Source organism: Peromyscus leucopus, chromosome 6, assembly GCF_004664715.2.
Source record: "Peromyscus leucopus breed LL Stock chromosome 6, UCI_PerLeu_2.1, whole genome shotgun sequence".
Lineage (NCBI taxonomy): Eukaryota > Metazoa > Chordata > Mammalia > Rodentia > Cricetidae > Peromyscus > Peromyscus leucopus.
In genome coordinates, this window is record NC_051068.1 from 60,253,676 (window position 1) to 60,270,375 (window position 16,700).

The following is a 16,700-nucleotide window of genomic DNA, read 5'->3' on the forward strand; positions in this document are numbered from 1 at the left end:
TCCTTATGTTTTGGAGCACTTAGGAGTCAAACTGCTTCACATTGCTTCTGTGTAAAGGGAAAAATCTGAACATTCTCCAACAGGCTCTTTTCCTATGTGAACATCTAGCAGCTCTTCCAACATGCTCTTTGGGTGCTCACTCTTCTGTCAGCATTCTTAGTAACTTTCTAAAAGCCTTGTTGGAACCGAAACGCGGTGTTTTCATAAAATATTTACAGTCTATTTCCCATTTACTTGTGCAGCTATTCTGTTCTTGCCCCAGGTCACACAGCATGGCATAGCACATCTTCCTACATGCCTTCCACCTGCAAAACTGTAAAACTTCCTCAGTAATAACTGTAGAAGCAGACAGTTGTCCTGTTGGGCTTTGAGAGGGTGCATGTGAGAACAAAGGAGATTTGGATGTGGCTGGCCAAGGAGAAGCAAGCAATCCAGTAGATATTCTCTCTGGCCATTGAATCCCCTGAAAAATTGAATAGCTCTATTGCACTGATTGACAGGAGGGGCCAGATGGATGGCAGAGAGTCTGAGGTCTGTGGTCAAAATTCTTGGTCCACCCGAAGTTGATGAAAACTGCCATTGAAATATGTAGTTCTAAAGGTATCTGGAAAAACAAATCTGATGGAAAAGTGCATCTGATCCTGTTTTTCTGCCGTCCATAACTTTTCAGACTTGATCTCAGAATACAAAGATGCCAGATGAAGTTCATCACCCAAAGTGAAGCACTCAGTGTTTTCCCCTATCCTAAATACCCCAAAATGGCTAAGTGAATTGTGTTTTCCATAGCCCATCATTATCCTGCTGATGCTGTTCCAAAAAGTCCCACAAATGAAGAAAAAATCTATTATGAATGCTATTGCAAGTAAACTGGGCTTTAAACAATGAAGACATTTTATTCATATAAATTAAAGCAGAATGGCAGTGGGCTGCTTTTAATTCACATCGTCCATGAAATCACAGGATTGCGTTCATCTTCGATTTTTCACGCTCGTTGTCCCCATTTTAAAATGGTCAGCTTCAATTGCCTGTTATTGGCTCAAGTTGTTCAATTTGTGACCAACAATTAAACAAGTGAACTGAAATGCCATGATTTAGCATGTGGTCTGAAATATCATCTAGAAGAGCCAGCTGCCTTTACAGATATCTAGAGTACCCCCAACACCTCAGGTGGGGCCTTCTTTGATAATAAACAATGCTGTGCTTAGCATTTAGGAGTATGAGAAATGCTAAGATTGAAAGAATCCTCATAAAACAGAAGCCAGCACCACAAAGTCACTGAAATTATGGCGTGCGTGTTTATTTGTTATTTTCAGATTCAGCTTGACAGTCAGAGGAAGATAACTAATTGATTAGCACATTCTGAAAGGTATTTTGGAACCTGATATTGATCAGTCCTAAAATTTCTCCTAAACTCCACACATTTGAAATGTGTGGAAAAGTGTGTGGGAGGTATTTTACACTGAGAGTTGAAACCTTTTGTTTTGAACCGCTAAGCTCTTCAAGTCAAACTGAGACCTTACGTAAAATCTCAGCGGTGCAATGAACTCAATTTAAAAGTGTTCTGTTCTGAACACCCAAGAACAGGGGGCTACACAGGAAATGCTGTATATCGACTTTTATGTCACTAAAGTCAGGATTATGTAGATTCGCTTTCTGGCTGTCCCTTCAATTTTACATGTCAGCAACATTATTGACAGTTACCTATAGTTGACTTCAAGCAGAATTTACTCCTGATTATCTTTTGTAGAAAACAAAAGACAATTACCAAAGCACAAGACTCTATTAGTGATAATTTAATTTACAGAATATTTCCTAAAGAAAGCCAATTTACTTTACAGAGAATATGCAAAGTAGTGTTGAATGTACACATAAGAGGAAATAAATAAAGAATATCAGTACTCAGTAGAGTTGTGCAAAGAACCCCATGGACCTTTACATTGAGGGGACTTGCCAGTCTCCAAAAGGAAAGGCAACTTGAAAGAATATTCACCCTTTCAGCCTTATTTCAAAAATATTTAAGTGGTTCTTTAAGTCGGATATTTTATTCTTAATAGCCCAAGACATTTTCAACAAGGAAATGATTTTCAGTTTTCTATTGAATAGGAATCATAGGAGTGGCGTTTAAATTATGTAAAATTCTGGATTAGTAGAATGCAAATTAAAGGGGAATTGTAGTAAAATAGAAACAGACTGTACAAACTTAGTTTTAGAGATGCTTCCAAACTTCAGTTGCAAAGCAGGATCTGGAACAAGTTCTCATTACTGAATGGCTGTGTGGGCACTGGCTGTCTGCTCGGTCTGGAAGGGTCCAAACATCTAATGGCCAGGAGGCCGTTTCTCACAGTATACCATGTTTTAAATGCCCTAGCAGTTGTGCTGGGTTAGGTTTTTTTTTTTTTTTCAACTTGGCACAAGCTAGGGTCGTCCAGGAAGAGAAAATCTAGCTAGATTGAGGAAATGCCTTCATCAGATTGACTTGTAGGCAAGACTTTGGGGGCATTTTATTGATTAATGATTGATATGGGAAGGTCTAATCCACTGTGGGTAGTGCTAACCCTGAGCAGGTGAGCCTGGGTGGTGTACAAAAGCAAGCTGAGTGAGCCACTGAAAGTAAGCCAGTAAGCCATGTTGCTCTGTGGTCTCTGCTTCAGTTCCTGCCCTGACTTCCCTTCGTGATGGATTGTGATGTTCCTCTGCAGTCTGCTTCAGTTCCTGCCTTGGAGATCCTGCCCTGATTTCCCTCCGTGATGGGTTGTGACTGGCATGTGTAAGCCCAATAAATCCTTTCCTCCCAGGTTGCTTTTGGTTGTGGCGTTTATGATACCAACAGCAAACAAACCAGGATAGCAATAATTTCCCAAGATTCAGTTGAAGAGGTAGATGAATATCAACCACAGGGTGAAAGTGAGCAGCTAAGTTTTCAATATAGAAGAAAGAGAAGGTTGGTCACTCCACACATGATCATGCATATGAGACTGTGTGTGTGATTGGTGCTTTGTGTATCCCTGGTGGATCTGAAGCTAACTGCATCCGGAATCACAGATGTCACAGAAGGAGCCATTCTGAGTAAGCAGACTCAGAGAAGGGACACATGTGATCCCCATTCATCATCATTTTGGTCCTTTGGATCCTCCCTGTGTGAATAACAGAAGCTTCTATCGTGTATTTATTTCAGAGGAAAGCAACACTCTTGATTTTAGGTCTAGTTCTACACTGAGAGCTAGGGCAGGACTCTTGCAAAGAGAGACCAAATCCTCTGATTAGTAGTAACAAAACTCTGCAGTCAATATAGTTGAGAAGTAGCAACAAAACAAAAATACCTGGGTGTGGAAAGATTCTTCTGAATTAAGCATTCACCCAGAAAATATGTTTGTTTGGTTTTTTTTTTTCTTCAGGCAGAAGGTTCTCCAAAAATATAGCAGAAACTCAGACTGTCCTCCAAACTCAGTGACCCTGCCAGTCTGCTAATTCAGTGGTTCTCAGGTGTGCTTGAGGGATCCACACAGTTTCTGGGAGTCTGTAGTCATCAGCACTTTCATAATGATACTGATTTTTTTAAAATTTGCTTTCTTATGTTCTTACAAATGCATCATGGCACCTCCTACAAACTCAACACATTCTGTAACAAAAGTAAACACAAAATCTGGAGTCTGGCTGACTCATCAAATCACTCACCAAACAAATGCTTCAATACAAAACAATGCTATTCTTCGAACAAAATTGTCTCTTTTATTCCTTAATTTTTATTTTTTATTTTTATGAGTATGGGCATCTTCTCTGTGTGTATGTCTATTTACTGTGTGTGTGCCTAGTGCCTGAGGAAGAAGGAAGAGGGTATTAGATCCCCTGGGACTGGAGTTACAGCCCCTTGTTGTTCATCACATGTGTACTGGAAATCAAATCTGAGTCCTTTGGAAGAGTAACCATGCTTCTTAACCCTTGAGTCATCTTCTTCTTCTCTCTCTCTCTCTCTCTCTCTCTCTCTCTCTCCACACACCACACACACACACACACACACACACACACACACACACACACACTTTTACTTCTTGAGAAGCTCTTATGTTGTTTTGGAAATAATTTAAAACTTGGAGAGGAGTCACGAAGTTATGAAGACAGCACAATTACAGGATGCTCTTTGCACAGTTTCTTCCGTTAGCATTTCATGTAACCATGATCCAGTTACTGAAACTAACAAAACCAACACTGGTAGAATTCTAACTAAACTACTGAATTTGTACACATTTACACTTTCTTTAATTAACGCATTCTGGATGCCTTCCAGGAGGCTGAACACAGGTAGCTTTTATGTCTTTTTCATCTTGTCTAATTTGAAGCAGTGACCTCTTTTTATCTTGCATAACGTTGGCATTTCTAAACAGTAATGGCCAGGTATTTATTATACAGAACTTCCCTCAGTTCAGGATGTCTGATATGTTTTCATGACTGGATTAGACTTGTCATTTTTGATGAAGTTGCATCAGAGTCCCCTTCTGTGGGGATGTTGATATCAATGTCTTCTTTCTTGATATGCTTGCTGTTGCTGTAGATTCCATAAGCATGGCACCGGGTTTTACAAGGACATTTTCATATAAGTATACAATGCACTTTGAATGTACCCCTTCCCTCTCCTCCTGCTTCCCCCTCCCCCACATTAGCACATTTTACAGTTTACTTTCACTTCCAGGTCATCTGCACATACATGATTTTATGCATCTAATCAAAATCCAGGACCCACAAAAAAAAGAGAAGTCATACAATATGGATCTTTCTGAGATTTAGTTTCCTTAAAAAATTTGTCAGCTTCACATATTTGTAAAATGAATTTTAGTCATTTTTTACCCCCATTCCCTTCTCATCTCTCTCTGTGTCTACTTTATGATAATTGCATCCATTATCCTGAAAATGACATGATTTTGTTCTTCATGGCTGAATCAAATCCCATGGTGTATATGGACCACATTTTCTCTTTATCCATTCTCCAGGTTCAGTTCAACAACTTAACTGTGGTGGATTCTTCTTAAAAAAATATTGGTGTGCCAATGGGGTATTACTCAGTTGTAAAAAAACAGTGACATGAAATTTGTAGACAAATGGATGGAACTAGAAAATACCATCCTAAGTGAGGTAACCCAGACTCAGAAAGATAAACATGGTATGTACTCACTCATAAGTAGATATTAGATGTAAAGCAAAGGATAGTCAGACTACAACCCACAGCTCCAAAGAAGCTAGGAAACAAGGAGGACCCTAAGAGGGATGCATGGATCTCCTTGAGAAAGGGAAACAGAGGAGATCTCCATGAGTAAACTGGGGACAAGGGGGAGCAATAGAGGGGAAGGGAGGGAAGATGAAAACATGAGGGAACCCGATGGTCAAGCTGGGGGAGGGACGGAATGGGAGAGCAATGAAAGAGATACCATGATAGAGGGAGACATTCTGGGGTTAGAGAGAAATTTGATGCTAGGGAAATTCCCAGGAATTCACAAGACAACCCCAGATTAGACTACTAGCAATAGTAGAGAGGGTGCCTGAACTGACCTACCCTGGTAATCAGATTGGTGAATACCCTGTCATCATAGAGTCTTTATCCAATACCTGATGGAAGCAGATGCAGAGATCCGCAGCTCCAAAAGTCCAGTTGAAGAAAGGGAAGAGGGATTACATGAGCAAGGGGGGTTCCAGACCATGATGGGAAATCTACAGAGACAACTGATCCAAGCTCAAAGGAACTCATGAACTTGAGACCGACAGCTGTGGAATCTGCATGAGACCAGATTAGGCCTTCTGCACAAGGGAGACAGTTGTGTAACTGGGTCTGTTTGAGGGACCCCTAGCAGTGGGATCAGGATCTGTCCCTGTTGCATGAGCTGGCTTTCAGGATCCCATTACCTATGGTGGGACACCTTGCTCACCCTTGATGCAGGGGGAGGGCCTTGGTCCTGCCTCAACTGAATGTACCAGGCTTTGCTGATTCCCTACAGGAGGACTTACCCTTTTGGAGGAGGGAATGTGGGGGGAGAAGAGGGGGAGGCAGAACAGGAGGAAGGATGAAAGGAGGATCTGTGGTTGGAATGTAAAATGAATAAAATTTTTTTAATTAAAAAATTTTTTAAAAATATATCGGTGTGCAATCATCCATGTTAATTACTGACTCATAATCTTTGGAATAAATAGCCATTACTGGTGTGTCTGGTGTGCTTGTTTTGCTTAGTTTCAGTTTTTACTCAGGAACCTCCTAAAATGATTTCCATTGTGACTGGACCAGTTTACACTCTTAAGAGCCATAACATCAACCATCTCACCCCCACTTGATTTCAAGTACTATGTTCTGGGTGTGGTTTGTCACCCAAGAATTCTTGTGTGGGACATTTGGCCTCAGTGTAAGGATGTGGTCATGTTGAGAGAAGGCTGAACTCTTGAGAGGTGAGCTACCACAAGTGCTGGTCAGGTTACTGGGAGAGCTTCTCTCAGAAAGGATTAAGATCATCCTGGGGAAAATGATCAGACTTTCTGAGAAGGGTGCTTAGAAAAGAGCAAGGCATTCTTTTCCTGCTCTCTGCTTTCCCATCTTACCGTACAACCTCTTTTACACAATTCCCACATGATGCCATCCATGATGCAGCTGAGGGATTCTCACTGGAGTAGATTGAGTGTTCTTTGGACTATTGGCCTTCAAGGCCAGGTAAGCAAATCTATATCTACTCTCCATAAAATACTTGGTTATTTCATTGTAGCAATGGAAAACAGACTACTAGTACTACTAGTATATTACTATACTATGAGTATAATCTATATAAAACTGTAATAAGCTAGATTGCATAGTTTTAGAGAAGGGGCAGGCATATAGATTGTTGGGGCATAAAAAAGGCCCAGAAGACCCACTTGTAAATGAATTTTCAGAAAGATACAAAGAAAACTCAATGAATATTTGGTGTTGTTTCAATAAGTTGTTCTTGAAAAAGTAAATTGTCATATATAAAATTTGTATCTCTATATCATTTATATATATATACACATATATATATATATTTAACTTTCTATATCTTTATATTCAATACCAAAAATAACTAAAAAATAAGTCAGAAACAAATTAAAAATGTGAAAATATAAATTTTACTCTATCATTCATATATTAATTTGAAAATAAAAGGAATATTCAATATGATAAATACCATTAGATAGAACCACACAAACAAGGGTTCTTTTAATATTTGATTTTAAAATACCATTTGAATTAAAAATTAATTATATCATATCTCCCCCTTCTCTCTCCTCCCATGTCCTCCCTCAACTCTCTCTCAAGTTCATGGTCTCCATTTTTTAATTTTTGTCATTATACACACACATACATATAAATATGTGTATGCATATATCACACACATATGTAATATAAACACTTTTGTCCACATTTCATTGGCTCTTAAAACCTAAAGAATTGAGAATAACTGAGCTAATAGATGTATGCTCATATGAGCAAACCAACAGTGGTATTTTATTCTTAAATAGTTGTTTTTATGCTTATTCTTTCAGACTTATACATGACTATGATAGTCTAGTCTAGCAATAATGACTGGCATTTTTGAATGGCTGCCATGATTCTGACATGTGTTACAAGTATCATCACTTGTATAATCCTTATACAACTGCATACATTATCCTTAGTTTGCATGCAAGAAAACTAAAGGTCAAAGATAGTAATTAGTATGCTCCATGACACCTATACCACAGAAGTGACATTTTGATGAAGCCATTATTGTCCTTCTGTGCCATAGGCCAGGTAAAATGATGAGGCAATGTCTTCAGATCAGGGAGATGAAAGTTGCTTCTCAGATACATCTATTCCAAGGGATCAACTTCCAGATTGGGAAGAGAACAGGGGAGATGACAATGTGTGTGAAACTGAGATTTACAGATGTCTGAGTGTCCCAGGATTGCCCCATCAAATTCTATGGGAAATGAAAGAGGAAATGAATGGGATAGGAGTTTGATAAAAAAAAAAAAAAACCCTTACACCAATTGTGTGGAGGTTAGAGATGTGAGAACAGACAAAAATGAACACAATCTTAGAAGGCAGTGTTGCCATGACAATAAATTGTGCTGGCCCTGCCCCCATGATTTTCCTGGGGCTATACAAGACCAAAGTTATTTTCATAAAAATTATTAAACACCATTTCACTTATTTATTCTTTTCTTATGCATGCCAGTAGGGTTTTCCAGAGACAATATGGTGTGCAATATTGAAATGGACATGAGAATCAGACATAAAATTCTAGCCAGCATTATTAGGCTGAACATCAAAGATGAAAATATAAAGCAGCATCACTCTTCTTAGTAAGCTTATTTCATTCTGGAAAAAGTAATTTTCATAAATATGTTTTCATTAATATGAAAACTGTTCATAACTGTTATAATAAATGAAATAAATGTTTTATTTAAATCTATAAGTTCTGATTTTCTATATGTTAATTTTCAATAGATAAATCCAACATAAACAAGTCTTTGGGTCTCTCAAATACTCTGAAGAATGCAGAGCTACCGTTAGATTAACTACATTGAGATCTACTGTCTGACACAACAGAATTGAAGTAAACTATCCAAAGTAGTGCCTTTGTACTAAGCTCTCACGCATTCCAGAAGTTTCCATGACATCATTCAACACTTTCTTTCATCCTGTTTGAGTGAAGCCTGTTTCTACTTCCCCACATCAGCCCAACTGAAAGCACTTTAGCCAAGTGCACATCACTTTGTTTTTTGGTAAACATGTGTGAAGTTAGTTATAAATGGGGAACACAACTTATTATACTCATGCTAACATGCCCCTTCTTAACACAGATGACCTCTTCCTCCCCACATGGTTCAGACTACTTTTAATACAAGTCATCATCCACCAAGATACCAGTACATGCAAACAGACTCTAAAACACTATGTCATTTAATGATGGGCTCTCCTGAAGTTTTGCTTCCAGACCACTTCTCTGCTTTAATTCTTTTGCATGACACTACGTTTGCATAAATTGAGCATTTCTGTGAATGAACCTGGAATTTTAGCAGTAACAAGACTATTTAGAGAATAGAATAAATAAACGTGTCTTCATGTTATGGGTGGAAGAATTACACATCCCAGTCTGTTTCCTCACCAGCAAAGAATGTCTATATGTTAGGAAGAACGGACATCATTGGATAGATGCTCTGAGTCTAAAAGATAAGTTTCCTTGATCTCTAGCTAGTGCCTAGGACTGTACAGAACCATAAGTGGGGGAGAGGTAGTTTGGTGTATGAAGTGTTTATAGTGTGTGGTGGTTTGAATGAAAATACCCTCCTTAGGCCCATATATTTGAATGCTTAGTCCCCAGCTGATGGAACTGTTTGGAAGGATTAAGAGGTGTGGCATTGTTGGAGGAGGTGTCACTGGGATCAGACTTTGAGACTTCAAAAGCCTATACCATTTCCAGTTAGCTCTTTCTCCTTCATGCTGTGGTTCAATACATAAGCTCTCAACCTCTACCTGCCTACTGCCATGCTCTCTGCCATGTTATCAAGGCCTCCAACCCTTTGAAACTGTGAGTCCTAGGTAATTCTTTCTTCTACATGCTGCCTTGGTGTGGTGTCTTATCACAACAGTAGGAAAGTAACTAAGACAACATGCAAACATGGGGACCTGAGATTGGCCCCTCAGCACTTACATGACATCCAGGCAAAGTGGTGCATGTCTAAAACCCCAGTGCTTGTGGAGAAAGATGGGTGGATCTTAGGGGTTTGCTGTTTAGTCAGTCAGTTCAGTTCAGCTCAAGTCAGTGCCCTCTAGGTTTAACAAGAGTCCATGTCTCAAAAATAAGGTGAAGGGGGCTCTGTTCAGTCCAAATTCCCTCATTCATCCAGTTCCCAGTATCCACAGGCAAAGAGTCCCCCAGGTTCTGAAATCTCAGCCTAAACTTCCTAACTGGCACAGCTCCTTGTGGCCACCGGACATGGACATTGGAGCCTGAGCCCTGGGCCTACACCTCTGCAGTTCCCTTATCTGCCAGTGCTACCAGGTGAGAAGTCCAGGGACCATCAGCTCCAGATCCACACTTCCACTCATACAATTCACCCAAGATGCCCAAGTCCCAGTGCAGAAACAAAAGCACACAAACATCCTAGACAATGTGTCTTCCCTGAAAAATGCAGACACCATAATGGACCACAATAAGAAGGACCTCAAGGAAAAGCCTAAAAGAAATGGATGGCATTTCTAGATGCATACAACATACCAAAATTAAACGAAGATGAAATAAGTAACTTGAATGCATTTATAACCAGCGATGAGGTTAAAGCAGTCGTAAGATATCTCCCAACCAGAAAAAGCCTAAGAGTAAATGGATTCTGAACACAGCAAGGCAGCTGCATAAAAGAGCTCACAGCAGTTGTGACAGTGGCATTAAGAGTTGTACAAGCACAAACTAGACCAAATCCCAGCGTGGAAAGGGATGCTGGACATGCCATCCTGACAACCTGCCAGGAAAGATGCGCCTACTTATGCAATAGTGGTATGGTGGTAGAACTGGTCAAAGTGTTGAGAATAGAAGGTGAGAGTTCAGCCCTGAAGCTGTCATCTGTATTAACTCCTTCACCACCAGGGACCATGGAATGGCTGGACTAGCAAATGGGAAGGATGTAAGATGTGCAGGATGGAGAGGAGTATTGTAAAATGGTGTCTCCTGGGTGTGGCATAAGCTTGGCTGTGGTAATTGAGAACTCACAATAGCTGCAGTTACTGTCATAAAACCTACACAAGATCAACTTGACCAAAATCCTAGCCTAGATGGGCAAGATGCTTTCCAGGTCCTACCCCTCAATAAGGAGCGATGGAGCAGAAATAGCTGCTGAAGAGAGAGAGTCGTTCATTTTTTGATTGGCCATTGGTAGATTCCCAGGCTTCAGTGATGGGCTACACTACACACACACACACACACACACACACACACACACACACACACACACACACACGTGAATAGCACTCACTGGACTTCGTGGGCTATCAAAATAGAACAACAACAAAAGCAAACACACAGAGTTGCAAAATGGGCATTTTGTAAGCAGTAGGAGAATATGGAAGGGGAAGCAGCAGATATATTTCATTGTAGACATGTATGAGATTTTCAAAAATAAAGAAAAATGTATAAAAGTAAAAAATGGTAGAAAGTAATAGAGAACACTGTTATTGACCTCTGGTTTCCACATACATATATGGAAACCTCCCCCCCCTCACACACACACACACACACACATACATACATACATATATGGTGATATATTGTGTACCCCAATAAAGCTTACCTGGGTATCAGAGGACAGAGCCAGCCACTAAAGTAGACATAGAGGTCAGGCATTGGTGGCACACACCTTTGATCCTATGACTCGGGAGGCAGAGATCCATCTGGATCTCTGTGAGTTCAAGGCCACACTGGGCTGCATGAGAGAAACAGAACCAGGTAGTGGTGAGACATCCCTGTAATCCCAGGAAGTAATATGGCAGGACACAAAAAAGGTATATAAAGCATGAGGAAACAGGAACTCATTCTCATGAGGATGAGGATTTCCTAGAGGTAAGCTAGTGGCTGGATTGTTCTGCTTCTCTGACCTTTCAGCTAAGCTTTATTGGGGTATACAATATATCAGAACATATATACACCCAAACATATACATATCCCAAACATTCAAGAACCATGAAGCAATTTAAGAGATACAATTTTCTCATGTTTAAGTCAACAATTGTACAACAGCAAGGAAATACTTCAGTGGACAAATTTTGAGCAGCAATCAAGCTGAGTATGAAGGACATTTCTGTGTAAACAACAAATGTATATGGTTGCCAAATCCCAGTGTGTGTGGCAATGGGGGCTGGAAGAACCATGTGTGAGGACAATTACACTGTGTATTGCTGCTTCTCCAGACTAAAGCAGAAGCTGTGGACAACTGGCTGTCCAAACCCTCTTGGAATTTATTTTAACAGGATGGTTGTACTGTCCTAAAATGCAAAGCAATTCAGAAACAAACCTTACAAAGGTTTTATTTTGAACATTTAGTAATTAAGAGAGCCTCCTAGAACCACAGAGCTTCCCAGGTGGTCTCTCAGGAAGAGATGAGCTGTTTTTGTAGGCAACTTCAAGGCAGCTGGAGGGCTTGGCCAAAGAGCCAAACACTACTAATGGAAAATATGAACCTCAACACAATGGCATGCGGCTCCTGGGCCTGCTGTTCAAGGGAAGGAAGAGAGAAGAGTGGAGATGCATTTCTCTAGCCCTGTCTACCATATATAGAAGGCTAAGGACTTGGGCCCCAAAGTGAAAAACAGAGATCTTGATAACCCTGACAACAGAAGCAAGTGGCTTCTTTAAAAGAAATCACTTTTTTGTACATTTTTCTCCAAAATAATTTTATGCTTTATTCCAAAAGAATTACACATGACTTGAGATTCCAGGGTATGATTTAGGGTGGGAAAAGCTGACAAATGAAGCATAAAAGACCACATTGTTGCAATTATCTCCCTTTAGAGTCCCTTCGGAGTTCCCATGAGGGGACAGAGTGGGAATGCACGCTGGGTGTCCATGGGAGGCACTTAGAGGTTGAGTGGTGCCAATGTGCTGATTTTAAAAGGTAGTGGAGGGCATCGACAAAGATGCCTCGCAGTCTATCATCTTATTTCTCATAAATATTCTCTCCAGGTCCTGCCAAGCCCCTGCAGCCCACTTATAAAATAAACACACAGATGCTTATATTATTTAAACTGTTTGGCCTAATGGCTCAGGCTTCTAGCTAGCTGTTCTTATATCTTAAATTAACCCATTTCTATAAATCTATACCTTGGCACATGGCTCATGGCTTACCAGTATCTTACATGTTGGTACTCATAATGACGACTGGCAGCATCTCCTGTCTCAGCCTTCCTGTTCCCAAAATTCTCTTCCCTGCTCATCCTGCCTATATTTCCTGCCTGACAACTGGCCAATCAGCATTTTATTTATACAGAGCGATATCCACAGCACTTGCTCTTGGTGGAGTGCTACCTAGGTCTAGTAAAATACCATTGACTATAAGTAGTTTTCTACCAATTAGCTTTGGAGCCCTATCCCATGTTGTTTATGTTCTCAAAAGGTAACATGGAGATAATGGTACAAATGACAGAACCCCTACATCATCTTCTGGGAAGAAATATTTAGTGCAGCTTTCTTTGTTCTCTCTCTCTCTCTCTCTCTCTCTCTCTCTCTCTCTCTCTCTCTCTCATGCTCTCTCTCCCTCTCTCCTTTCATTTCAGTACATGGAAAAACAGATGGAGTTTTAAGACTATAAAATGTATTCAATCTTCTTTGCTAAGCTTGACTAGAATTGGTTAAGTATTAAAGAATTTATCAACAATTGAAAATAGCACAGAACATGTGTTGTTTCTTAATTAAAATCTCCAAAAAAATTAATAAACACCAAATGTATAAGTCTAAATGGAGTCAGGCTCTAGAACAAATTCACAAGCCCACTTCAGTGTAGACACAGGTGGAGTTCTTGTGTGTGTACATACACGTGTTTCCTTGTTAGGACCTCAGGTGTGCCAGGGACCTATATCAGATAAGGCCATTGTGGCAGTGTGTGTAGATGTCTACATTTCAAATGCCAATATTATCCTGGGCTTATTAAAACATGGAATAAAATACAACAGCCATGTAGCTTTGTTCTCTAAGGAACATCAACCTTTTTCATGGTTCTTTTGGGACAGGAGTGAACTTCACAAGGACTAAACTGGTCTCAGAAGCTTGATATTGGATGTAAGACCCTATGGGAGGCAAAAGGAAAAAAAAAACTTCCTGAAATGTCAGTGAACAAGGAGGTCAAAAATAAAAGCTGTCTCCATTAAGTTCCCATCTCTCTCTTCCCCCACCCCTACCCCAGTTTAATCAGGAGGTCTCTTCTATTTCCCCTTCCCAGGGAAGTCCATGAATCCCTCTTTGAGCCCTCTTTGTTATCTAGCCTCTCTGAGGCTGTGGATTGCAGGTTGATTATCCTGTACTTTACTCCTAATATCCACCCATGAGTGAGTACATACCATGAAAAGAAGGAGTGAATAGATAGGGGGCAGATGGGAGTCAGGGGAAGAGAACAGGAGGAGAAGAGGGAGGGGAAACTGTGGTCTGTATGTAAAATAAATGAAAAAAATGTTAATTAAATAAAATAATTAAAAAATGAAATCTAGAAGTCAGTCTTAAAGATGAGGGTAAGGGATGATGTGTGAAAGATGTCTACTATTTATAAGTGGAGGGTCAGGAAGCAAGACGACAATGTGTCAAGAAAAACTAATACAATGTAAGTAAAAACAAGAAAGTCTACCTAATTCTTCTGTCCATCTAGAACAGTGTTTCTCAAGCTTCCTAATGCTATGATCCTTTAATACAGTTCCTCACATTGTGCTGACTCCCAACTATAGAATTATTTCATTGCTACTTCATAGCTGTAATTTTCCTACTGCTATGAGTCATAATGTAAATATCTGATATGTGGGATATCTGATATCCTGTGAAAGGTTTGTTCAACCCCCAAAGGGGTCACAACCCACAGGTTGAGAACTCCATGGGGCAAGTCTCCCTCCTCATCCCCCCTTCACCTGCTTCTCTCTCCTGGACTTCTCCCTCTGTCATATCTCCTGCCTCTCACCTGGGCTTCTCCTCTTAGCTGTCTCTCAGGTAGTGCAATTCGGCCTTTTCTAACTCTCCCCACCTGTCACCTATCTCTTTGGCAGAAGGAACTTCCAACATCTAGTTATGACAAAGTATGTCTTCTCTTTGGAGGGTAAGAGAGTCACATCCTAAGTCTGAAGCATCATAAGGAACACAAGTACCACTCTAGCTTAGAAACTCAGCACAGTGCATTGGGCCACTATGTCTCACGATCATTTGCTTGATGAGTCCTGGCTTTCTGCTGCTAAACCAGCATGACACATCCATCACCAGTCTCTTCAGAGACCTAAACTCCATACCAGACTTCGGGTAGAAGTCCTATTTACATCTTCAAGTCAAAAGATCATAAACAAAACTTCCACACGTTAGAGAGTACCTATACTTAAAATTAATTTTTCTCTATCATGTAAGGAATTCAAATCATTTCTCTGAGTTCCTGACTCAGCATAATACAAATTTGAGTCAAGTTTTCTCAGTTTAGATGCTAGAGTGGAGTGGAAAGAAAGCTGGGTCCAGCTGGGTCTCTATGACTTGGAGTTTGAGCTTAGTCTCCAAGTTGATGGATGCTTTGAGCATCATGACATTGTGGGTCTGGACAGTAGATGCTTTCAGGACAGCCAGCAATCACACTTCTGTGGTATGTTAGAGATTGGAGAGTGCTTTCTACACTTACCATACATTTAGTTCTATAGTGAATAGCTGTTCCAGCTTTGACCTTGAAGCACAGCCTCAATGAGAGAGCCAGTAACTGCCATGCCTACCTATGACCTGCCCCTGGGGTGTGGCCAAGATGGGAGCCCTTAAGACCTGAGATCCATCCATGCTGCTCCTCATAATCCTGGATGCTGGATGGCAGACTGCATCACAGTTCCCAGAGAAGCCTGCTGGACTGCACCTCACCTCTCCTGGTCCTGTAACCAACCCCTTTACTGACTTAAGTTACCCTAAAATAAACCTTTTAACTACATGGAGTTGCATTGTTAAATCCCCACATTATCTGGCACCCAATGTGGGGCAAACTTCAAATGCCTGGGTGGCCTCTGCCCTCAGCCTTTTCTGTGGTTGCTGTGGCATGATTTTCATACTTTCTATGCATCCTTATCTCTTTTCTTCCCTGGCTCTTTTAAAATTCCTGCCCCTCCTGGGGACCAAGCATTTGCCCATTCAGTCCATAACCACCCATAATTGTTCCTTCCCTTCTGTCCTCTACCCCAACTTGTAGGTACATGCACCTGCCTGCCAAGTTCCATATAGCCAAACACTTGCACCATGGGTGCCAGGAAGCACCTCTGCAGGAGTCTGGTTCCATTCCTGATGCAAGGGAGCAGATGAGTCTGGTCCTGGGTCACCCCGGTAAGCTTAGCACCCAGACCCACAAAAGCCACCATGAGTGAGCTCCCTGATGCCAGCTCCTGCATGAGCCAGCAGCTTCCACTGTCTCACTGTCTTGCTCTGAAGCCTCTTAGAAGCTACCTGCTTAAAACAGATGCTGCCACTGCCAACTTGCTGGCTCCCTGAGGGTGCTGCCCCCATGGCTGCTCACAAGTGCTGAGAGGGCCTGTGAGCTACAGCTGCTGGCCATGATCCTCACCACCTGAAGCTCTCGCCAACCTGAGTTCAGGCCACTCAACCCCACATGCTGGCCTCTTGGCTGAGGGAATGGCACTGAGGAGCTAAGGAGGCCACAAAAGCCAAGCCAGGCCCTAAAGCACCAGGAAGACTCAGGAAGATCTGCTGCTGCTGCCTCGCTACTGTTGCTGCTCCTCTAACACCTGCACACACAGGACACTCTGCTCCCACACCTGCAGCTACCACCAAAGTCTCCAACAGGACCTGCTTTAGTGCTGCATCAATGACACCTGAAAGTGCTACTACACCCAAAAACCATCGCAATGATGTTAATACAAGCAAGCCAGTGTTTCATTTCAGGTAAGAGTACTTGATAAGTTTACACTTTGAAACTGATTAACAAATTTTGAATATTTCTTATAATAT